This window comes from Antechinus flavipes, chromosome 4 (assembly GCF_016432865.1).
Source record: "Antechinus flavipes isolate AdamAnt ecotype Samford, QLD, Australia chromosome 4, AdamAnt_v2, whole genome shotgun sequence".
Classification (NCBI taxonomy): domain Eukaryota; kingdom Metazoa; phylum Chordata; class Mammalia; order Dasyuromorphia; family Dasyuridae; genus Antechinus; species Antechinus flavipes.
In genome coordinates, this window is record NC_067401.1 from 158,230,485 (window position 1) to 158,257,030 (window position 26,546).

Genomic DNA, 26,546 nt, shown 5'->3' on the forward strand with positions numbered 1-26,546 from the left:
ATTTGTCAGTTTCTAAAGCTTCCAAGCTTTGGTATCTTAGCCCTAGACAAATATACTGCCTCCTGGATGGGAAATCTCTCTATCTAGGTCTCTCCTGGAGAGTCTTAAAAACAGCTGCAATAACAAAAATAAGTTGAGCTTAACTTTCTTGGCAAACTATCTTGTTGGTTTTCTATTGCACCTGATGAACTGTGGTTAAGAAAAGCAAATATAAAATTTGAAGCTATCTGCAAAGAGATAATAATTGAATTCATAAGAGTTAATGAGATCACCAAGAGAGAAGGGTCATAAAAAGAGAAAATGATGTAATATTTATATAGAATATTAACATTTGCAAAATGTTTTATATATGTTATCTCATTTGAGTCTAACAAAAATCTTGTGAGGTGAGGTATTACTATCTCTATTTGTTTTATAGAAAATTGAGACTGAGATCATTTAAATAACTTATTCAATGTCATGTAGTTATCAAGCACCTGCAGCTAGATTTGAATTTGTCTTCCTGATTTTAAACCTGATGTTCTATCTTCCATATCAATGAACAAAGAAGAGGGTGCAGAGCAGTCCTTTGGGAAGATACTCAGGATTAGGAAGCAGGCTCTAATAATGCAGCACAGATTTTAGAGTAATCTGACAAATTAGAGAGAACCAGAATAACCAAAGATGATAATATCCAATAATAAATGTATAAAGCTTTGTTAAGATCCAAGAATTGAGGAAAGGCATCAGATTTGGCAATTAAGAAATCAATAACGACTTTGAAGACAGCAGTTTCAGGGAAGTATTTGGACAGAAAGCCAGAATGGAAAGAAATTAAGAAATAAAGGGGAAGATGGGAAGATGATATTTTCTAGAAGACTAACTGCAAGAAAAGAAAGATATAGGAAAAGAACAAAAGCAAATTGGCATAAGTAAAAATATTTTTAAAATGATAAGATCTGAAGTTTGTAGAAAGCAGAGGAGGACCCAATACAAGGAGAAACTGACTATGAAAGAGAGTCTAATTGAAGGGATAAAATTTCAGAGGTGACAGGAAGACAGGGGTTGAGAAGCACAATTTTGGGCACCAGCTTTGTCTAGAAGAAAGGTACTTAATTTTCAGATATTAGAGTGAAAAGGAAAAATAGAGAATTAATATAGAAGAGTATGAAAAGACTACATTGTCTTCTTAATGAATGGTAATAGGCAGTTTAATTCTTTAATACTAATCTACTTAGTAGTAGATGGAGCTTTGCAATCAAACACAAACTTTTTCTTTTTTCCACTTAATAGTATTTTATTTTTTTCCACTTTCATGTAAAGATAGTTTTCAACATTCATTTTTTGAAGATTTTCAGTTTCAGTTTTTTTTTTCCTTCCTTCCCTTCCTCCCAAGAAATGCAAGCAACCTGATACAGGTTATAATGTGCAATTCATATTATCCATATTTTCACATTGGTCATATTGTGAAGGAAGAATCAGAACAAAAAGGAAAAAAAATCATAAGAGTGAAAAAAAGTGAAAATAGTATGATCTACTGTTGGAATTCTTACAAAGTGTTAAGTCATTAGAGTTGATAGAAACATGCTTGAGTTTATACCTTTGAGAATTCACACATTAGCTCACACATTAGAGTTCACAAGTTCAGGAGATTCACAAGTCAGAAGCCCACAATCCCATTCTCTCAGAGGAGGAGTCAATCTTTGGCTTCACACACCTTTAAGAGATCATATATAAGAGGCTCTTAGAGCTTCAGTCAGTCATTTAGTTTGGAAGATTGATGGAGTGAGTTCAGTTGAAAAGATTGAGAGGGGAGCGTCAGTTGGAGATTGAGAAGCCACAAGTCAGAGTTGAGCTAGAGGCAGAAGCTGGAAGAGCTAAAAGACAAACTGCAAGAGCTCTTGGAACAAAGGAGGGAGAGAAGCCTCTAAGAAAGCTAACTAGGCCCAAGGAAAGAGACAAGACTTGGAAGGAGAAAATAAACGTTTGGATTTTATCAGCTGACTGCATTTGAAGTGATTATTACTCTGAACCAAAACTAAGGCTGCCTCCAGAAGCCCCCTTTCCCCCCCTCCCCAAAACTTGCTCACAGAGAACCATCATATATTATATAAAAGAAGAAGAACACCACAATCTACATTCAGATTCCATAATGTAGTGTTCTCTTCATTTTTATAATATAATGGTTCTCTCTGAGAGCAGGTTTCTTGGGAAGGTTTTCTGGAGGCAGCCTTAGTTTCCGTTCCAAGTAATAATCACTTCAAATGCAGCCAGGAGTTAAAATCCAGTCCTTTATTGTATTTAATTGTGTATAATGTATGAGCTAATGTGTGAATTCTCAAAGGTGTAAACTCAAGCATTGTTTCTATCAACTCTAAGCTTCAAAGTCTTGAGCTTCAGCCCCTAGCTCCCTCTAAATGTCTCCAGCCAGCACAAAGGTGAAATATGGAATGAATCTGTCTCCGCCTCTGAGAGTGGGCTTCTGTGTCTCCCAGAGTGCTCTTTGGCCCTGAGAGCTTCTTGCTTATATGCTGTACACTGAGTACACACCAATCATTATGTCACTGGGAAACCATCATTTGTTATAGGATTAAATCAAATCTAAACTAGATTTAAACATTGTCTCCTCAATTCCACTTAGTACCTTGTTTCAAGTTCTGGCACATAACATCTTCTTGTAGGATCAGATCAATCATACTGAACCATGCTAAATTAGATATTATTGTCTCTATCAATTCTGATGACTTAACACTTTGTAAGGATTCCAACACCACAGTGCTTTCTCTGGACATGGATAGCATTTTCCATCATGAATCTTTTGGAATTGTTTTAGATTGTTGTATTGCTGAGAAGAGCAAGGTCTATCAGAGATGATTATTGCACAATGTTGCTTTTACTGTGTACCATATTCTTCTAGTTCTGCTTACTTCACTCAGCATCACAGAAGTAACAAGCATCATTTCTAACAGCTTCACAAAAGTGTCACCAGAAATACCCAATCAAGACTCACCTTCCAATTCAAAAGGCTATCAAACTTTGCATACCCTTTGATCCAGCAGTGTCTCTACTGAGCTTTTATTCCAAAGAGATCATTAAAAAGAGGAAAGAACTCACATGTGCAAAAATGTTTGTAGTAGCCTTTTCTGTAGTGGCAAGGGACTAGAAACTGAGTGAATGACCATCAGTTGGAGAATAGCTGAATAAGTTATGGTATATGAATATTATGGAATACTATTGTATTGTATAAGTGAAGTTAGTAGAACCAAAAGAACATTGTATACAGCAACAAAATTATGCAATTCTGATGGACATGGCTCTTTTTAATAGTGAGGTGATTCAGGCCAATTAATGATCTTGTGATGGAAAGAGCCATCTTCCAGGAGGAAAGGAAGGAAGAAGGAAAGGGAGGGAGAGAAGGAGGGAGAGAGGGAAGGAAGGAGGGAAGGAGAAAGGAAGGGAGGAGGGAGGAAGGAAAGGAGAAAGGGAGGGAGTGAGGGAGGAAGGGAGGAAGGGAGAGAGGGAAGGAAGGAAGGAAGAAGGAAAGGGAGGGAGTGAGGGAGGAAGGGAGTAAAGGAGAGAGGGAGGGAGGGAAGAAGGGAGAGAGGGAGGGAGGGAAGGAGGAAGGGAAGAAGAGAGGAAGGGAGGGAAGGAGGAAGGGAGGGAGAGAGGGAGGGAGGGAAGGAGGAAGGGAGGGAAGAAGGAAGAAAGGAAGGAAGGAAGGAAAAAAGGAAGGAAGGAAGGAAGGAAGGAAGGAAGGAAGGAAGGAAGGAAGGAAGGAAGGAAGGAAGGAAGGAAATGAGAATGGTTCAGAGAAGTCAAGATCTCCTTGAGACAACAATAAATAACAAAATAAAGTTAAAAGAATGAAAACTGATAAAATAAAATATTATCACCTTTCAATAATAACTAATCTAGAATACTTGTCAAGGAAAGAAAACATAACAATCATCAGACTAGCTAAAAATTATATCCTTCCAAAAACAAACAAACCCATGGATATTCTATTTCAAGAAATTATTAATAAAGAACTTAATTAGTATCTCCTATGTATCAGGCACTGTTTTAAGCTCTGGGGATACAGAAAAAGGCAAAAATTCATTCTTTTCCCAAAAATATCTCATGTTCTAATGGTAAAGACAACAAAGAAAAAAAAACACAAACTCTGTACAATGTACATAGAAAGTTTCTTTCCTGAAGAAAGATACTTGTAGTTGAGGGGAGGAGGAGGGAAGGTCAGGGAAAGTTTCCTGCAGAAAGTGAAATCTGAGCTGAGTTTTGAAGGAATTCTGGGAAACTAATAATAAGTAGAGATAAGGAAAAAGAGCATTCTAGCTATAAGGGTTAATCAATAATAGGTCATTGAATAAAGAGATAGGAACATGTATGAGAAACAGCAAGTCATTATTGCTGAATAAGTGTAGAATACATGGAGAAAAGTATAAGAAAACTGGAAAGAGTGAAAGAGGCCAATATATGAAAGACTTTGAAAGGCAAACAGGATTCTATATTTAATCCTAGAGGTAATCAAGAACAATAAGAATTTATTGAATAAAAGTGTGATACACTGTAAGAGAATCATTTTGACAGATGATTGGAGAATAGCCTAGAACTAGGAGAGACTTGGAAAATGAACACTACCCAAAATTATTAGAAATTGAATTAGCAAAGTGAAAATAGAGGAACTACTAACCCCTTCCTGAAAGAAAGCCCCCAAATCCCAAAAACTTCATAGCTAAATTCCAGAGCTTCTGAGTCAAATTTTTAAAATACTGTAAATAGATAGGGAATCATAGTCAAGAACACACAAGACTTGGCAGCATAAGAAAAGAAGAGTTTGGAAAACTGCATTCCAAAAAGTAAAACATAAAAGCTTACAACCAAGAAAAGTAACTAACTGGATGAAACCATATGATCTAACAGAGGGGGAAATGAATCTGTAATTTAAAAAAGAGGACTTGAAAGAATTCTTGAGGAAAAGACCAGAGTTGAATAGAAAATTTGAAATGCAAGCAGTTAGGTCAAAAGAAATACAAAGTTAGGTCTATAATGAGCAATTGAAAAAGATTATATAAGGATGAAGTATATACATTCTAAAAGGGGATTAAAAAAAAAAAGATATGTCCTCTCACATTCTTAATGTTATCAAGGATCACAGAAGGCCTACCATTGTTTTTGGTAGAAGTCAATAATTGTAAAGTTTGGGTAAAGGGGGGAAAAAAAAGAAAGTAGGGAAGAAGAAGCAGATTGTACCAACTATAGATCACTAGTACTGAGGAAACTCACCATCCACTTCTTAGTAAACAGGGAGATGAAGAAAAAGAGGGAAAAAAATATGAGAACATGATAAATAAAAATGCACAGCTAACAATCATAACCATGAAAGTGAATGAGAAGAATTCACCCACAAAATGGAAAATGATAGAATGGATTAGAAAGCATAATCTAACAATATGCTGTATGGAAGAAACACATTTGAACCATAAAGATTCACAGGCCAACTCAAAAAACAAGTATAGCAATCATTGACTAACCCTGATAGCTAGAATACTCTTTTTCCTTATCTCTACTTATTATTAGTTTCCCAGAATTCCTTCAAAACTCAGCTCAGATTTCACTTTCTGCAGGAAACTTTTCCTGACCTTCCCTCCCCTTCCCCCCAACTACAAGCATCTTTCTTCAGGAAAGAAACTTTCTATGTACATTGTACAGAGTTTGTATTTTTTTCCCTTGTTGTCTTTACCATTAGAACATGAGATATTTTTGGGAAAAGAATGAATTTTTGCCTTTTTCTGTATCCCCAGAGCTTAAAACAGTGCCTGATACATAGGAGATACTAATTAAGTTCTTTATTTATTACTAATTTCTTGAAATAGAATATCCATGGGTTTGTTTGTTTTTGGAAGGATATAGTTTTTAGCTAGTCTAATGATTGTTATTTTTTCTTTCTCAGATAAGGAAATAGTAAAAGTATATTTGATTATAAAAGATAAACAGTAAGACTAAAATATGCTGAAAGGTATCTTTGAAAATGAACAAATAGGCACAGATAGATGGCACAATGGATAAAGCTCAAGCCCTGGAGTCAGGAGAACCTAAGTTTAAATCTGGTCTCAGACACTTGACACTCACTAGCTGTATGACTCTAAGCAAGTTACTTAATTCTGATTGCCTAGTTTTAAAAAATGAATAAATATCAACACATAATTCATACTCACCAAATGGCATAGCATCTAAATAAAGGAAAAGTTAAACAATTTATAGGGAGAAATATACAGTAAAATGATCATAGTTGGGAACATTTAAGTTCATTTAAGTGCATTTAAGCACCCATTTTATACCTAGAAAATTATAACAAAAGTAAACAAGAAATAAGTTAAGAACCTGAATAGAATTTTAGAAAAGTTACTTATTATAGGTCTTTGAAACATACTGAATTGGAAAAGAAAGTGAAAAATGTATGCACATTACATAGTAGTGAAGGTACAATACAAAAATTGACTATGTATTAGAACATAAAAAGCTCATAAAGAAATGCAGAAAAGTAGAAATATTAAACATTATATTTCATAAATTGCTTTTAAAGAAATCATTAAAAATTAAAGAATGAACAATTTAATCCAAACAATAGTTGGATCAAAGACAAATGTTGAAATAATAGATAACTTTGTCATAGAAAATAACAATGATGCAACTTATCAAAACTTTTGGTATATAGTCAAAGCAGTTCTCATGGAAAAACATGTATTTCTAAAGACTTTCATAACAAAAATGGGAAAGAATTAGTCAATTAGTTAAGCATAAAACTAAAAAACTAGAAAAGCATTGTTTTTTAAAATTAAACTCCAAAAACAAAATTCTAAAAAATCAAAGAGATGAACAAAATTGAAAGCAAAAGAAGGAAGAAGGAAGAAGGAGAAGGAAGAGGAAGAGGAGGAGGAGGAGGAGAAAGAGAAGAAGTAGTAGTAGAAGAAGGAGGAGGAGGAGAAAGAAAAAGAGGAGGAAGAGGAGGAGGAGGAGAAGGAGGAGGAAGAGAAGGAGGAGAAAGAGGAGAAAGAGAAGAAGTAGAAGAAGGAGGAGGAGGAGAAAGAAAAAGAGGAGGAAGAGAAGGAGGAGAAGGAGGAGAAGAAGGAGAAGAAGGAGGAGGAGGAGGAGAAAGAAAAAGAGGAGGAAGAGGAGAAAGAGGGAGAGGAGGAGGAAGAGGGAGAGGAGGAAGAGGGAGAGGAGGAAGAGGAGGAGGAGGAAGAGGGAGAGGAGGAGGAAGAGGGAGAGGAGGAAGAGGAGGAGGAGGAGAAGGAGGAGGAGGAGGAGGAGGAGGAAAAGGAGGAGGAGGAGGAGGAGGAGGAGGAGGAGGAGGAGGAGAAGAAGACCCAGCAGGGGTCCTCAAACTACACCCCGCGGGCCAGATGCAGCAGCTGAGGACGTTTAACTCCCTCACCCAGGGCTATTTAAAGGCCCACAAAACAAAGGTTTTGTTTTTACTATAGCCCCGCCCTCCAACAGTCTGAGGGAGTGAACTGGCCCCCTATTTAAAAACTTTGAGGACCTCTGAATTGAAGAGGAAGAGGAGGAGGAGAAAGAATCGCTCACCAATAAACAAAAACTAATAAAATAAACCATTAGCTTACCTGATTTTGTCCAATCACACACTAGCAAAACAATGTAGTATTTTGCAAAAACAATGTAATGCCAGTGTAAAATAATAGCAATATAAATGAAATGGCTGGATTTGGGGAAAAAAATGAAAATAAAATGCCCAGATTAAGAAATAGAGAATTTAAATAATTCAGGCTCAGAAAAAAAATTGAATAAATGAAGTTGAAAAAAACAAAGCTGAAGACTAATGAATTTATAAGTAAATTCTATCAAACATTAAAATAATATTTCATTTCATATTACTTAGTAGTGATATATCACTAACATATCATAAACTATTTGAAAAAATAGAATAAGAAAGGATTTCACCAAATTTATTCTATGACACAAATATGATCTTTTAATATCTAAACCAGAGGGAGACAAAATAAAGAAAATATTAGATTAAAATCCCAAAGGAATATTGACACAACTTTTTAAATAAAATATTATCAAATAGGTTATTGTGACATATAAAAAATCATAAATAATTAATTACAGAATTATATTCATACTAGAAATACAAAATTGGCTCAATATGAGGAAAACTATAAAAATAACACCCCATATTCATAACAAAAAACAATCAGACTCAAATGCTTACATCAAAAGATACAGGAAAAGATTCTGAGAAAATATAACATCCATTTCAATTTAAAACACTAATCATTCAAATGATAAGCACTATTTACTTAAAATCAAGTTCCAGAATAATATGTTATGGGGATAAATTAGAGAGATTTTTCCAATAAGATTAAGGGTAAAGCAGGGGTGTCTATTAACACAATTATTATTTGATATAGTGTTAGAAATGCTAATAACAAAAAAAAATTGAGAATAAATCAGGCAATATAGATTTATTAAGTACTTACTATGTGCCAAGCACTAAGCAAAAAAATGCTAATAAATAAATACAAGCAAAAAGAAAGACAATCCCTGGTCTTAAGTTACTTACAATCTATTGGGGGAAGACAATACACAAAAGGGATGGAAAATAAGTGTTGAAATAACAAGTGTTTATCTGGGAAGTCAGAAATAAACCAGAAGAGGAAGAAAGTCAGGAGGCCTCAGGGAATGATAGATGTTCTTGGGTGAAACTACAAATGACTCGTGATGTTGAAGTCTGCAAAGTCAGAAGCACTGTCAGGAGAACAAGTACAAGCAAAAAAGAACCAACTGCTTTTACCAATAAGATGTTGGAGAACTCTAGAGAGCCAGAAAAAATCAATTAATTTAATTAATAATTTCAATGGACACAATGGATAAAGTGGTAGACCTGTACTCAGAAAGATTCATCTTCCTGAGTTCATATCTGTCTCAAACTTTTACTACCTGTGTGAACCTGGATAAGTCACTTAACCCTATTTGCCTCAGTTTCCTTCATTTGTAAAGTGAGCTGTAAAAGAAAAGGGCAAGCCATTCTAGTATCTTTGTCGAGAAAACTCCAAATGGGGTCACAACGACTCGAATACAACTGAAAAATCATTAAATAATAACTTCAATAAAGAAGGAAGCTATAACATCCAGAGAGAGAACTAGGGGAAATGCGTGTGGACCACAATATAGCATTTCCACTCTTTCTATTATTGTTTGCTTGCATTTTTGTTTTCCTTCTCAGGTTTTTTTTACCTTCTTTCTAGACTTTCTTGAGCAGCAAGATAACTGTATAAATATGTATACATGTATTGTATTTAACATATACTTTAACATATTTAACATGTTTTGAACTACCTGCCATCTAGGGGAGGGAGTGGGGAGGAGAGGAAAGGAAGGTTTTGTTGAAAAACTACCTATGTATATGTTTTGTAAATAAAAAGCTATAATTAAAAAAAAGAAGAAAGCTATAAAATAAACCCATACAAATAACCAACCTTTCTATATGTTACCAAGAAAACTAATTGTACATGCTAGAGGAAGAAATGAATTATTCGAAGTCCACAGTTCCCATAGAATTTTTTACCTTAATGGATAATTGAATCATACATCTTTATAACTGTCTTTGTCTATTCAAATGATTAAAATGTGTATTTCCTAAAATTACTAGATCTAAAACAATGGCACTCTCAGGAAATTTATAAGAGTCTAGGTTTGTGGTTCTTAAATTTTATTTTTACTTTCGGAGGTCCTTAAATCAAGATATAAAGCTCTTGTTTTTGTGAATTATATCTATTGGTATTTACTGAATTAGAAATTAAAATATCCTAGTATTATTATGAGAATAGTTTTGATTTCACAGGACGTTTGAAAGGGTTTACCTACAAGTTAGAGCACCAATGCTCTGGGAAATCAAGAGCACAAAGCTAAATGATAAATGTTTCATTTTACATTTTTCTTTTCTTTTGTATTGACTAATGTATTTTTATTGAATACTGAAAGAGGAAAAAGGATATAGGGAGATGAAAAAAAATCTGCATCAGTTACTAAGGAGGATGACCAGAAATAGTGTCTTTTTCAGGAAGTCAAATTTATATAAGTGCAAAATAGAAGTACAAGAAGAGATTTAAGAGGAACAGAAGTTTAGAAGTGATAAAACAGGGATTTCCAATTACACTTACTGCCAAATTCAGTATATGTATTATTTAATTTTGATATCTGCTTTCTTTTTTCCCCTCTTTCTTTTTCATCTTTTGTTATGAAGAATGAAGAAGAAGTCACAACAAAACCAAGCTAGGGTAGTATGGGTTGAAGTGGACAGAGATAAGAAAACAAGGAAGTGGTAGCAAGGGAAAATTAGGAAGGGAAGGTTTCAGCTGGGCAGATCTATGATTTTAAATGGTCAGAATAGGAAAAAAGCAACTAGGAGTTTGCTGATCTCATGACAGTAAAGTATTGCAGTGTTAGTAAATATTTGAGCTAGGACAAGAATCCAGGTTTTCTTAGTGTAAGAGCAGTGCTCTTTTCTTATCTCATCAGAAATTCCCTATTTTATACGCTATGGATTTCCACTCACCTGCATGTGTTCTCTTTCTGAGATGTGATCTGTCTCCCCAGACATTATAAAATCAATCTCTCAATCTCTCTCTCTCTCTCTCTTCTCTCTCTCTCTCTCTCTCTTCTCTCTCTCTCTCTCTCTCTCTCTCTTTCTCCATCTCTCTCCATCTCTCTCCATCTCCATTTCTCTCTCTCTCTCTCTAGCTTCTCCTACCTCCTAGGGCTAAGGGTTGCTAAGAGTTGATTAGTTCTTGAGACTGAAGAGCTTCATGAAGGTTTCTCCTGCTAGGAACAACAACAACAAAAAAACAGTTTTACTGGACCATCATTAAAAGGATTTACTTCTCCAGTAAAAACAAACATCAAAACAAGAGGCCAGCCTCTAATCAGCAAGGGTTTCAGAGCATGCAGTGGTAACATTTAGAACACAAGGCACAGGTGCTAAGGATGTTTCTTTTTGTGTTAATTATGTCTCAGGTTGGACAAATGGATAGAACATTGGACTTGAAGTCAAAAAGATCTGAGTTGAAATCTGGTCTCATACACATACAAGTTGTGTGACCCTGGACAACTCACTTAATCCCTATTTCTCTCAGTTTCTCATCTATAAAATGGGGGTGCACAAGAAAAGGAATTGGCAAACCATTCCAAAATATTTGCAAAACAAAACAAAACAAAACTTCATGAACAAAATAATCCAGGGGATCATGTGAAGTTGAACAGAACTAAATGAATGAACAACTATTTATAAGAATGACTTGTTAGAGTCTCAGTTTTAGACAAAGCATAGGATCCCTGGAGCACTAAAAATGAATGTTATTGATATTTTTTAAATCCATTTTTCCTCCATATAACCCTCATTCACCCTAAACCCATCCCAACTCCCCAAATTGTACTCTTCCCCCTTTTAGCATCATCCCCAGTCTCCCAAAAAAAAAAAATGGTTAAAGAAGGGATAGGGGAAAACATTAAAAACAATGACCCTATCTGATAGTGTATGTAATATTTTACCCTTGTAGTTAATTTATATCACACGTCTCTACCATAGGTCATTTTGATTTGACATTTCAGTAGGAAGCAATTCAATATCATTAATACTATATATTTGATGAAGTAGCTTCTAATTGAAATTCCTTGACTTTTTTTTTTTTAAGAGTGAGAGACCTCGAGCCAGGTATTCCTGACAATATTCATCTAGCAATTATATAATACCAGGAAATCTAGTGGTGACATATGCCAGCCAGCCACCTTTCAAGCTGTAACAGCCTATCAGTCCTGATGCCGTGGAGAGTCATGTGGCAGGAATTTCCTATGAGCTCATCAAAAACAAGCCAGAGAAAACTAGTGAGGAAATAGATGGGGTATCTTCCAATGTGGCTTTGGATAACAGCTGCAGAGGTAAATGTCACTTAATGTCTAACACTATATTATAAAATTTATTGTGATTAAAAGAGCACTGGGTTGGGAGTAGATGGTGTAGATCTAAATCCTAGTTCAGCTACTAACTAGCTATATAGGTAAGGGCAGGCAGATAAGAAGACTCATCTTTCTGAGTTCAAATCTGACCTTAGAACCTTACTAACTGATGATCTCAGGCAAGTCACTTAACCTTGCTTGCCTCAGTTTCCTCATCTGTACAATAAGCTGGAGAAAAAAAATGACAAACCAATCTAGTATCTTTGCCAAGAAAATCCCAAATGGAATCACAAAGAATTGGACACAACTGAAATGACTGAACAACAGCTTTGTATTATCTCCATATCTCTATGAGTCTCAGTGATTTCACTGGTAAAATGATAGTTGTATTTTTATATCTATTGGCTTTTCCAAAGACAAAAATCTACAGATGAAAGAGTATTTTGAGTGGTAAAATAATGCAATGCAAACACAGTATTATTATTACTATGGGCAAAATCACCAGAACCAAATGAATTTCGATGAGACATTCTCATCAAAAATTTATTATCCTGTTCTTCTGGACATAAGGACTTTGTGATATGGCTGTGATGTCTATACAATGATGGATGTCCAACAGAAGTTTAGAAAAGTTGAACTTGAGTTCAGGAGAAAGATGAGAGCTAATATGTAGAGCCTGGCCCAGCTCCAAATGGCTTATAAGATCTGATTGTTAAATTTTCCACGTGTACATTTGCACTATAATCAAGGTTTGATTTATTATGTTGTTGACTGTCTAAATTTAAGAAAGTGATGGAGAAAATATTAATATTGCAGATTAAACTTTAAAATGTATTGTGAATATATACCCCTCTTTCCCCTTTCCCCAGAGTGCCACTGTTAAACCTTTAACACAACATCTCTGTCCTGGAGTACTCTTTGCAGAGCTAATTGAACACATGAGATTTATGAGATCACTAAGGGAGAATAAAAGACACAGGACAGTGCTTGGGGAATACCTTTAAAGGACAGAGAAGTGTGATGAACTAGGGAAAAAAAAAACTAGAACCAGAAAAACTAAAAATTAGAGGGTGAAATAGAAGATTTAGACAGGTAGGAGGTACAATACCAGAAAGAAGGTGTGCCAAGAAAGAAGTCTTTACAGAAAGAAAAGGTGGCCAACAGTATAAAAAGCTACTGGAAGGTCAAGAAGGATGAGCACTGGAAAAAGATCATTAGATGTAATAGTTGTGACAATCACAGGGCCACATATTTAGAAGTGAATGAAACTCTCTAGGTCATGTTGTCCATCCCTTTGATTTTACAGACAAGGTAACTGACTCTCAGACTATAAGTAATTTACCCAAGGTCAATGAGAAATAATTGGTCCTATTAAAGAGAACAATTTCAATATAATAATGAATTATTTTTTAAAAGACTAGATAGAAAGGGATTGAGAAATGAATGAGTAGTGAGAAAGTAAAAGTAGTATCAATCTTCTAGAGGGTTTGCAAAGAAAAAGAAATATGGTTGCTTGAGAGCATAGCATAGTCAAATGAAGTCTTTTTCTAAGGATTAGGGAAGCACAGGTATACTAATGATGGGGAAGGAGCTAATAAACAAGATTGAAGAAGAAATGTGGGGAGAAGTTTGATCAATATCAAGAGTGTAAAAGAGGAATTGGCCTTGACAACAGGAAGAGTCACCTCTTCCTCTGAGACTGGATTAAGGGAGAAGACAAATGAAGATGTTAGAAAGGTTTCAAGATATGGGGAAATGAAGTAGTTCATGGCAGATGGTCTCTGTTATACAAATCAAGTGGAAATCAAGGTCCTCTGAAGAGACAAGAGGTAAGACTGGTATTGAATGTTTGAAAAAAGTTTTAGAACAATCACTATGGGAGCAATAGAGTCAACAAGAAATGACTAAAAAGGCTAGCTAAACAATGAGCCTCAGATGAACTTAGAAAACACAAATCTGAAGTAGGTGTACATGGTATGCCCAAATGTATAAACAGTGTTTTAGAGCTTGTCACTTCAAATTAATGCAACTAAAATGTTTTCTACACCCTGATACATTTATCAGGTGAGACAATCTCTTTGAACTATTTGGAATCAAAGATGTAAAACAGGTATGAATTCTTTCTACATACTGAATTTCACATGATCAAAATCACAAACTAAACAAGAGCAGTCTTGTTAATCAGTTTGGAAAAGAGTGAAGCCATTGAATAAAATGAAATGATTAAAACTACTTCCACTGGTTAAAAGCATTGGATCTAGCTCTAGGACTATTTTTATCAGAGAAAAAAAATTTAGTAGAAGCATTGCAATAATTGCTTTGGAAATTAAGTTTTGAGAGTTTGGAAGACAAAACTCTTAAATCTGTACCAGATTACAAGATGATGGCAAGGAGAGGATTCCAGGAGGAGGAATATTACAGAGTATCAATTATATCCACTCCTACTGACCATGTTATGGAACAGACTGGGTACAACGATAAGGAAAGGTAGCTTGTATAGCCAATGAAGACTCAGCTGGAGGATTCATTAAGGGATCTCTCCTTTTAGGCCCAGCAGAGAACCACACTATGAAAAGGAATATTCAAAAAGATCACACTGGATGGGAGAAAGGGACTTCTATCCATCTAGGACCTGTGAGTTTTAATCAAAAAATAAACTGTTGACTGAGAAAAAAAATTTTCAGAAGGTTTCTCTGAAAATCTCATATCCAAAATATATAAGAAATTGATTGAAATTTATAATTTAAAAAACATACCAATTGACAAATGGTCAAAGATATAAATAATTTTCAAAGAAAGAAAATCAAGTTACTGACAACCATCTAAAAATGCTCCAAATCACAATAATTAGAAAAATGCACATTAAAACACTGCTAAGGTTCTACCTCACATCTATCATATTGAAGAGAAAATAACAAAAAAAGGATAACAATTTTTGGAGAAACTGAGGGAAGGCATGTACATCAACATACCATTGATAATACACTCTATATCCAACTACTCTGGAAAACTATTTGAAACTGTGTCTCAAAAGTCACTAAACTGTGCATATTTTTAAACCATCAATATTTCTACAAGATCTATACCCCAACGAGATCAGAGAAAATAGGCCCATATATACAAAAACATTTATACTGGTTTTTGTTGTAATGGCAAAGAATCAAAAATGAATGGGTCTTTTGATTGGAAAATAGTTGAACAAATTATATGTAAAACAAATATGTAGTAATGGAATGTATTAATATTGTAGCTTAAGAAATTATAAAAAATAGGCTTCTGGGAAATCTGGCAAGACTCATTTGAGTTGACGCAAAGTGAAGTGAGCAGAACCAAGAAAATAAGACCATGTACATTTACATGAGACCAATGTAAAGAAAAACAAAATTAAAATATTTAAGAAATCTGATCAATAGAATGTCTAATCATTGATAAAGAAATATGCTAACCAACTCCTGACAGAGAAGTAAACAGATTCAAAATGAAGAATGAGATATAGATTTCTAGACATGGCCAGAGTGGGAATTTGTTTTGCTTAAATAAAAATATTTGTGACTCCATTTTTTGTTTCTTTACTTTTTTCAATTAGGTGAGGAGACAGAGTGGTGAGGGACTGAATTACCATCTTTAAATAAGAGAGACAGCAAAAGGAAGTCCAGAAGTAGTAGTCAGTGCCTGGTACATAGTAGACATGCTTATTCTCCTGATTTCCTAAAGGAAACATATAAATATGACAGCTTTCAATGTAATATATTAAATTTATTAAATATCTAGAAAAACAAATTTTATATAATAGATTCACAGCTCGTGTATCATCCTCTCCTATTTTATAATTTATATGTTAATGCTCAATTTAAAAAAACAGAAAAAATAATTAAAGGGGAGCATATCCCTGGAGTCTCTTAAATTGTAGTTCTATGATCCTCCTATGTGAACCCAAATACTAAGAATAGAAATAATCTGCCCCTTCCTGAAGTCCTATGATGCCTGTGAAAGTGGGATTTGATGAAAGAAAGCCTAGAAAGAATGACATATATATATATATATATGCATACACACATACATATATTATTTTTTCCTATATAACTCAGCAGTCAAGATTAATTATGAAAAAGATAGATTAGTGAGAACTTAATTGATATTAATGGTGATGTGATATGGTATGAATTGGTGATGAGGGGCACAGAATTTAAGACTAAAAGACAAAAGATAGGTTTACCTGGTCAATTTAATGAGAAGACTGTGAAAAGAACACTGAATAGGGGTGATCTGAGGAAAACAAAGAGGTATGGAGTTACTGGGGGTGGGGTCATAGTGAAGACAACAAGTTTCAGAGGAATGACTGGAAAAATGGATAGAACAGAAATGATTGGAGAGGGGAATTTCTGAATACAAGATCATAAAGATTTCATAGTTGTAAGTTATGGGAAGAGCTAAGATATGACTACTCCTGGTGATGGTAGAAGGGGAGTGACCATATAGAATATGGAACTAAGAAGATTATTCAAGGGAATCCCAATATGTATGTTGAAGTCCCCAAGTATAAAGGCAGGGGCAGCAGTGTAGAAGAAAACTGTGAGTTAGATGAAAAGATGAGTGACCTGGAAGCTGTTCAATAATCCAACTAAGATGGTATAGAAGGATGAATCGAACTCCAAAGGAGAAAAGTTTGTTGAGTAATAATAATATAAAGTATCTACAGGTACGGATCTACCTATTCTTTTCCTAACCTATTATGTTTGGGTTCTGGATGATGGAAAATGAGAGAAGACCTAAGTGGCACTGGAGAAGGTAGACAAGGAAAATATGTATTCCAGAGAGAACCAGATTTCCACAAATGACAGAAGATAGAAGGAATAGAGTTGGAAACTGTATATACTTTCATTAATATCCTCCATCTCTCTCTTTTCAACTGAGTATTTATCTTCTTACTTTCCTGAGAAGACTGAAGTCATTCAAAATAAGCTGCCTTTCCTCAAACCCCCTTGACATAATTCAAGTCTCTCCTCCCCCCAATCTCTGACAAAGAGGGGACTGTCCTACTTACCAAAGCTAATCTTTACAGATGTGCATTTGATCCCACCTCCTCTCATTTTCTCCACCAGATTGTCTTCTTGGCCATCTCCTTTATATCTCAAATTTTCAGTATTTCTATTTCAGTCTATCTATTGGTTCCTTCCTAATTGATTGAAATATGCCCAAGACTCCAATGTCTCTCATCCTCTTTTATAATCCCTTTTAAGTCAAAGTCATTTTTAAAAGATTTCTACACTCACTATGTTCACTTCTTCTTTCAGACCTCAACCTTTTGCCATCTGGCTTATAACCTCATCATTCAACTGAAACTACTATCTCCAAAGTTACCAGTGATCATTTAATAGCCAGATTTGATGGGGTTTTTTAAATCAGTCCTCATCCCTCTTTATCTGTTAATCACTCTCTCCTTAATGTTCTCTCCTTTGTAGGTTTTCATGATCTATTCTCTTCTAGATCCAATATCTGACTATTTGTTTTGTATCTCCTTTGCTGTCTCACCTTCTATAACACATTCCTAATGGCAAATGTTCTCCAAGTTCTCTCCTAGGTCTTCTTTTCTTCCTCTATATTTTTTCTCTTAGTAACCTCATCACTCGTGGATTTAATTAATTTTCTATATGCAAATAACATATATTTATATGTACACATGATATACATATGTGTACATATAAAGACACATACACAGAAAGAACAATCCTTTCCCCCAGCTTCTCACCAGAGCTTCAGTCCCACATCAACAACTAGGTATTAAACATTTCAAACTGAATGTCTTACAGACATCTTAAACTCAACATGTCCAAAATGGAACTCATTCTCTTTCTTTCCATCTTTTTACTATCTGTCTTAAAGTTACCATTATCTTTCTAGTTTTTCAAGTTCATAACTTCAGCATTATGCTCAATGTATAACTCTCCTTCACCCAACATATTCCATCATTTGTAAAATATTGCCATTTGAATCTTTACAATATCATTCTCATTCAACTTTTTGTCTCCATTCACAGAGCTGCCTCTGTAATTTCAGGCCTTCATGATTTCTCACTTATATTATTACAATTACCTCATAACTGGTCTCCCTGCTTCCAGTATGATACACACTGCTGCCAAAGTAAATACTCAGCAAAATATATTATTTATTCAGCCAACTCCAATGGTTTCTTAATGCCTTTAGGACAAAATATAAATTGCTGTGTAGCTTTTTTTCGTTTTTTTTTTTAATTTTATCTTTAAGATCATCTTTTTTACATGAAACTACAAAGCAACAGTGGAAAACTTGATTATTCCTTTCAAATATACAACAAAACTGTCATGTAATTTTTTTCTCTCTTTTTTTTCTTTTAAGATCTGGAGAGGTAATAATCTGCCTCAGTGGAAGTGAAGCTTGCGATCATGGTTCTTAATTATTTGAAAAAATACCATGTCTTTTCCCCAGCTTTTTAAATTGAGGTATATGGCCCCATAGAGGGTCTGGTAATTTAATGTGGGGGTCACAAAATGATGGTAAGTTATCAGTAAATTTTGATTTGTACCTACATACCTGGAGTCACATAAAAATTCTTGGGTAAAAAGGGGTTGCCACTGGAAAAATTTTAAGAAGCCCTGTCTACTATACAGGGCTCCAGAGGAAATAATAAATAATAAGATACAATTTCAGATCTCAAAAATCTTTTAATTCAGTTGATATGCCATGCATGCAAGCAAACATAAATTAGAATATGGTAAGTATAACAGAAGAATGCTAGAAGAACAAATAAGAAAGAGATCACCATCAGCTGGGAAGATCTGGGAAAAGTTCATGGATTAAGTGAGCCCATCAGTATGCTTAAACATATTGCCATTCCTTTACTCCTTCAAAATTTCAACTCCATTTCAACTTTAGAAAGTCTTGTTTAGCTCCATTAATTTTCACTTGTTGACATGATGCTTTAAACTTTTCTTAAATCACTTTCAAGTGTGTGTTCTATTTCCCCATGAAGACTCTAAGACATGGAAGAGTGAGGGCTAGCTCTCTGGGTCTCTCTGACTCTCTGTGTCTCTGTCTCTCATAGTCTCTCTCATAATGTTTTCATCTTTTTTGTTATTGTTTGTTTGCTTGGTTTTTTTCCTCATGCTTTTTCCTCTTTTGACCTGATTTTTCTCACACAGCATGACAAAGTGGAAATGTATTTAGAAGAATTATACATGTTTAACCTATATTGGATTAGTTGCTGTCTAGAGAAGGGGGGAGGGAGAGAAAAATTTATAACACAAGGTTTTGTAAGGGTGAATGTTGAGAACTACCTTTGCATGTATTTTGAAAAATAAACAGCTATTATTAATTTTTTAAATAAGATTTAAAAAATAAAATAAAATCACTTTTCCAGGATAGGTGTTGGATATCAGAGAACAAACAAGGAAATAAGACATTTTAAACAAATACAGCATAATTTCCTTTTCCTCCTACCTATCCAGATTCCTATTCTGTAAACTAGCTTATATAATGGGACATTTCAATCCACTTTCCTTGAGATTTGGGTAGTAAGGAGTATTATTGACTGTGTCATTTTATACAACCAGATTTCTCCCTTTAGGATCTGTCTTCTCTATGTCTTCCTGTTCCATGCAGGTGTTTGGAGGCTTCTGTATTCTTATGATTTATATATTTTCTTAGAGTTTCTGCATGATCTCAAGCAATAAAGATATGTCATTATACTGCACATAAAAAATAAAAATTAAGTCAATATTATATGTAATCTTCACATAAATTAACTAATGATAGTAAGCATCATCATTTTGTAGATTTATATAAATTTAGTGCTATAAGAATCTTAGCAAATCTTACTGTGTGACAGTAGAAAAGGCACAGAATTTGGACTAAGAGGACCTAGGTTAAAATCCCACCTCTGCTCCTCATCACCTATGTGAATTTGAGCATATCACGTACCTTCTCTGGGATTCAATTTTCTGCTCTGTGAAATGAGAAAGTTAGACTAGAATATCAGCTCTAAATATATATAACTTTGTATTGTGTAAATGATACAGAGTGAAATGAACAGAACCAGGAGAACAATTTATACAATAACCCCAATATTGTGAGGATAATCAGTTTAACACTGATCAACACAATGACCAAATCACAATTTAAAGCATTTATGATAAAAGATATTATCCATCTTCATACAGAGAGATGATAGATTCAAATTGCAGATTTCTTCTCTTATGGGGGCCATAACAAAGACATGGCTAATGCAGTAATTTATTTTGCATGACCACATATTTATGATCTGTTTTGTTTTTCTTTTTCAATTGATGGAAGGGAAAGAGGAACAAAGGGAGGTGATTTGAACCTGAAAATAAAACAAAATTGAAAAACTATAACCTTCTCCCCCACCCCACCCCTTAACCCAAAAGGAAAATGAAACTCTCTTCTAATTGGTTCTGCTAAAACACATCATGAAAACGAATTTTTATATTTTAATTGAACCCTGAGAAAGCATGTAGCTAAATGGATGGAAGACTAGTCATAAAATAAAGGAAATCTAAATTCAAGACCTCAAGCCTCTCTGTTACATATGAACTATGTGACCATAAACAAGCCTGCAACTATTTTTACAATTGAAGCAAAGAAAATATGTTTTGTTCTGATTTTGATGGGGATCGGGGAAAGGGAGAGAATTTTACATCTTTACCTAAAATGAAAGAAAAAACAGTCAAGTGAGAGTGATTAAAAGTGATTAAAAGGCTATGTAACAGGACAGCTAGGTGGCCCAATGTAGAGCACCAACCCTGAAATCAGAAAGACCTGAGTTCAAATCTGGTCTCAGACACTTAACACTTCCTAATTGTGTTGCCCAGGCAAGTCACTTAATCCCGATTGCCTCACCAAAAAAAAAAAAAAAAAAAGAAATTTCATTAGACTTGGAAAATTGCATAGTGGTTCTTTCTCAATTAATAGTTTTTATTTTTTTCCAGTTACATGTAAAGATAGTTTTCAACATTTACTTTTATAAAATTTTGAATTCTAAATTTTTGTTCTCCTTCTCTTCTTTCTTTTCTCCCTCCCCAAAACAGCCAACAGTCTGATTAAGTTATACATGTATAATCATATTGACCATATTTCCACCATTAATCGTGTTGTAAGAGAAGAATTCGAACAAAAGGAAAGAATCCCCCCAAAATAAAAAAACAACAAAAAAGTAAAAATAGTATGCTTTGAGCTATATTCAAACTCCAAAATTCTTTTTCTGGATGTAGATGGCATTTTCTATCATGACTCTTGGAATTGTCCTAGATCACTGCATTACTGAAAAGGGCTAGCTACATCTATCATAGCTGATCACCACACAATGTTGCTATTACTGTTTACGATGTTTTCTTGGTTCCTTGAGACTTCTACCACACTTCTGTTGGGCTGAAATGATGTTTATAAAGCAATAAAAGGATGTGTTGATAAATATTTTAATAATCACACTTGGAGTGGGAAAGGGAGAGGGACATGAATGTCCAGACACTTTTGAGTTTAATCTGAAATTATTAAATTTTCTTAATTTTAGACAATCAACAAACAATATTTTAAAATGTTATATACAAATTTAATACAAAGTAATGGGGGGGGCAGATAGCCAACATTCTATCTTTTGACTCCACACTGGCTCCAAATGCCAGGTGCCATCATATCTGGAAGACTCTTCCTCCTCATTTCCATCAGAAGATGACCAGACAGCTTCTCTGACATCCTTCAAGTCTCAGCTAAAGTCCCTTCTTCTGCCAAGAAGCCCTTCTTAGTCCTCCTTAATTCTAATATCTTCCTGATATTGTCTCACAATTTATCCTGTATGTATCTGGTTTGTATGTAGCCATTTGCAACTTCCCATTAGACTGCAAACTTCTTGATTGTGGAGACCATGTCTTTGCCCTTCTCGGTATCCCCAGAATTTGGCACATAAGAGAAGTTTAATAGTTAAAATAGCCATTTTCATAGAATGTAATAGTATGGCAGAGTTCTAAAAGCACTGAAGTTGAAATCATTACCTTATTCTAAATCTAGACTCTCTTACTTAGTAGTTACATGACATTGGACCAGCAATTCATCTCTCCATACTTGTTTCTTTATCTATAAAACAAGAGGATTGGACTAAATGATTTATTTCTAGTTTATTTCTGTGAACAGGCTTGAATCTTCCTCATCCCTTCTCTTTAAGATCAATGAGTAGCTGCCTTCAAGATCAATGAGCAGCTGCTTTCAGATCACTGTCAGCACCCCTACATGGATGCCCTAAGTCTTGGAGGTAGCAAACATTTTGGACTAAAGGTTATTGATTTCCTGCCTGAGAAGGCAATGTCATAATAATCTCATGATCTTCCAATGGATCAAATTTACACATAATGGACAGGAGAAGAAAAATTCCCAATATTATTTGCATAGAAGTCATTAGTTCTTAGATACCTGCTACATGTATCACTTTGAAGGAGCTTATATGATACTTGAATGCAATAACATCATGTAGTAGTTGGCATTCAAAGTCTTTCACAATCTTCTTTCAAACTACTTTTCCAAGTGAATTGCTTTCCTTCATGAACTCTAAGTTCCAGATGAAGTAGTCCTTTTGTTCCCATTATATAACATTCTATCTCTTATATTCATGCATTCAGACAAGCTGTCCTTCATGACTGAAAAATCTCTTCTAATCTTGCCTTTTAAAATCCCTAGCTTGTTTCAAAATTTAGTTCAAATGCCACCTTCAACAAGAAGTCTATAAGTCTAATTGTTAGTGCCCTCTCCTCAGGAGCACTCCTCTATCCCAGACTACTTTGTATTCTTCTATTTACCTGTGTTTTCCCCATCCCAAAATACAATGTGAATTTACTGAAGGCAGGATCTGTGTGTGTATGAGTCTGTGTCCTTTGAATTTTCAGTACTTAGAATAGTGCCTGGCACATAGCCAGGTTAATGAATGAATGAAGGAGAGGAGAGGAGAAATGTAGGTTAGAGATGATGACAAGGGAAGGGAACATAGGCACTTGCTCCCTATTACCAACAATCTCCTAAAACAAAACAAAAAAAGTTTATTTTCTTAGCCAACCTCAAGTAATTTAATTTCAAAGGTAACAAATTGTTGTCTGATAAGAGATATTCCTTCCACCTTTCAAGATAAAAAGGTGAAAATCTATATGTCTGAAAGAGGGAATTAATAGGTATGAATAAATTTTAGTCAGTGTATAAATGGTGATTTATATATAAATTTTTCATATATTTATATTGTAATTTATATGTATATATATGCATATATATATATACACATATATATATACATATATGTGTATATATATATATACATATATATATATATAAAATGATGACTCCAAAACTCAAAAGTTAGGAAAATAAATAAAATATAATCCAATAAGTATTTATTTGGTGTCTGCTAAGTGTTATATATGCTATATAGTAAGTGTTGGGAATATAAAACCAAACCAAAACCAAACCCACATCTTTTTCCCTCAAGTTACTCTGGGGGAGAGGAGATTGGAATGTATTATGTACATAGAGAATTAAAATATAAAATTTCAGAGTAATTTTCATAGATAAGGCACTAGCAACTAAAGAGGAAAATCAAAATATACTTTCTAGGCTATAAAGAAAGTTAGAAATTCTAAGAAATGAAGATTACTCTAGGCATGTGTAATGGGAATGGTAAACAAGGTAATTTGATAGAAGTTTGGAGCTGATGGGGAATAATATGTAGTAAGTCTGGAAAGGTACACTGGACCAAGTTTGTATTAGACTTTAAAAGCGAAAGAGAAGTTTGTATTTTATCTGTGAGGTAAGAGAAAGCCACTTGAGTTTCTTTTTTATTTTTTATAATAGCTTTTACTTTTCTAAATACATTCAGATAGTTTTCAACATTTACTCTTGCAAAACCTTGTGCTCCATATTTTTCTTCCTCTGTGCCTTTCTTCTTCCTCATCTAAACAGAAAATAATCCAATATAGATTAAACATGCAATTCTTCTAAACATTTACACATTTATCATGCTGCACAAGAAAAATTATATCAAAAATTGATTTTTTGCTGCTATAAGTAAAAATAAAAGTAGGTTTTGGGGTGAAGCCATCTACTAAATTTTTTTAGAAAGAAATTTTAGAGAACCATCTACTAAATTCTTTAGAAAGAAAAATTCTTTTAGAAAAAAAAGGGAAAAATTGAGAGAGGAAACAACAAGCAAGTAAACAATAACAACAAAAGGTGAAAATACTATGTTATTATCCACATGCAGTCCCCACCACTTGAATTTCTTAAGCAGGAAGTTATTTGCCCAGATATATGTTTCAAGAATTATCATTTTGGTAACTGTAAAAAATGGTTGAAAGAGAAGCAAAGTTAAAGGCAAGGAGACGAATTAGAAGGCTGTTGCAATAATCCAAGAAACAGATGATAAGAACATGAACTCAGGTAGATATGGTATGAAAGATGATTAAGATTTCATAATTCATAAGACATGCATATGAGGGATGAAAGAGGAAGGAGAATATAAAATATTCCTGAGTTTGTAAACTTGAGTTACCAGAAGGATGATGATACCCTCAATAGAAACAGAATTTAAAAAGAAAAAGAGATTAAGGGCAAAGACAGTGAGTTCTGTTTTAAATATGTTAAGTTTGTCATTCCTGTGGGACATCCAATTGGAGAAGTCCAGTAGACAATAGGTGATGATGAATAAAAGTTTGGGGGAGAAAGTAGACTTGGATATATAGATTTTGAAATCATTTGTATGAAGGTAATAGTTTAATCTTTGAAAATTTCACTGATGAGATCCTGAATATGTAGGTGCAATTGGCAGAGAAAGACTGAAGTACTGATAAAACTGCCCCCTAAGGCAAGCAAGAAGGGCGATGTTAGGGATCAGTTTAGCCTCATAGTCCTGCCCTTTGTGGTAGTTGAGGATAACCCCATCTTGATATATTCAGTCAGAAATCTGAGTTATGTCAAACACCTGGGGTTAAATTTGCACTATAAATCTGCCTATGGTGAACTCCCCTTGTGTTATAGCCCATCATGGCACTCTGTCTTGTGATATATTTTCCCTCTCCCTTCTCCCATGCTACATGCCTCTCATCCCTAGCATGCCTCTATTATTTTTTTTTCCTTCTTATAGCTAATTCTTTTAGGGTGCTAAACCTCTTTTAGTATTTAGCCTGCCAGCTAAGGGCACTACCTACCTCATGGGTTGTTCCCTTTTATCTGAGGGAGTTCCTTTTCTCCTAGTGAGTTCCACTAAGGAACTTGTCTTTTCCATCATATGAAAGATGGCCAGTGGTGTAGTTTCCACAGGCCTAAGTATTACTTCTACTTCCTTTATAGGAAGGCACACATACCATAGACTCCTTCTCATTGGATATCTCTAAACACCATATAGAGATATGCCATAGAATTCTTTGGGAATTATCCATTTCATGATTGGACTAGAGGCATTATGAATACTTATAATAATGAAGGATCAGGATTGCTTTGCTCTGATTAGCTAGCTTCTGGAAGGAGATTATGAGTCAATCTAGTCAACCAATGATAAGACACACAAAAACAAGTTAGGAGATAGGATAAAAAGAGCCTCAAGCTTCCATAATTTGCACTTCCTGGCCATCATCCCTTTATTTCACATTTACCATTCCTGTGTCTTTTGTATCTTTTCATTTTGTCTGTAACTTCTTCTTTTAAATAAACCTACCTTTTGCCAAAGAGAATGGCCATTGTGAATTCTTCACATTTCCAAACCCCAACATTTGGTGCTGAACACCAAACACATCATTGGAATTGGCAATTGTTCTCCTAAATCATATCATTATGTCAGAGAGAGAGTTGAAAATTAAAGAGGGCCCAATATAGAATCCTGAAGAATATCTATTTCCAGGGAATGGGATATGGATGATGATTCTACAACCGAGATTGAGAAGGAACAAAGACTACAGAAGCAGTAAGACAAAAATCACAGAAGGGTAGGAGTTCAGCAATGTCAAATGCTATAGAGAGGTCAAAGGGATAAGGAGTAAAGAAAGGTCATCAGATTTAACAATTGAGAGATTACTGGTAAGCTTACAGAGAGCAGTTTCAGCTGTTCTAAGATTGGAAGTCATAGAAAAGAGCTTAAGAAGTAAGGATGAGCTGAGGAAAAAAGAGACCAGTATAGAAAAAAAATTTTTTTCTAGAAATTTGGAAAAGGAAGAAACTATATTATTAGAAAGTAACTGGAGGGAGTGATAGATTTTTTTTTCCCTTTTGAAATTAATTCCCAATTATCCTTACTAACTAAATGGTCTAGTGTCATAACTGAAAATAAAGGATCATAAGTAATAGGATTTTGAATTAGAAGGAGTCTTTGAGATCTCGTTTTAACACTTTCATTTGACTCATGAAGAAACAAGCCTAGAGAGGGAAATAATTTGCCCAGGGGTATACAAGGTTGCACAAGCTATTTATATTTCATCATCCTGGAATGGTTTCTTACCACTATTTCCTCCTTTGCTTTCTCTTGTTTCTTCCATTCTTTAACTAAGGGCATTCCTCATGTTCATTGTTAT

At 34.4% G+C, this 26,546-nt stretch overlaps 2 protein-coding genes across 7 annotated transcripts in view; one reads left to right on the plus strand and one right to left on the minus strand.

Annotated features, from left to right (window-relative positions):
• The window catches only part of ARSG (arylsulfatase G), a 996,823-nt gene that overhangs the window by 117,402 nt on the left and 852,875 nt on the right, over positions 1–26,546 (minus strand). The window contains exon 4 of one of the 6 annotated variants that reach the window (XM_051995239.1): positions 10,757–10,827. The exons of the other annotated variants lie outside the window; for them this stretch is intronic. The gene's annotated coding sequence lies outside the window, so the exon portion shown is untranslated. The remainder of the gene's footprint in view (positions 1–10,756; positions 10,828–26,546) is intronic. 6 annotated transcript variants of the gene reach the window in all.
• The window catches only part of SLC16A6 (solute carrier family 16 member 6), a 94,469-nt gene that overhangs the window by 10,389 nt on the left and 57,534 nt on the right, over positions 1–26,546 (plus strand). The window contains exon 2 of the mRNA XM_051995244.1: positions 11,697–11,940. The gene's annotated coding sequence lies outside the window, so the exon portion shown is untranslated. The remainder of the gene's footprint in view (positions 1–11,696; positions 11,941–26,546) is intronic.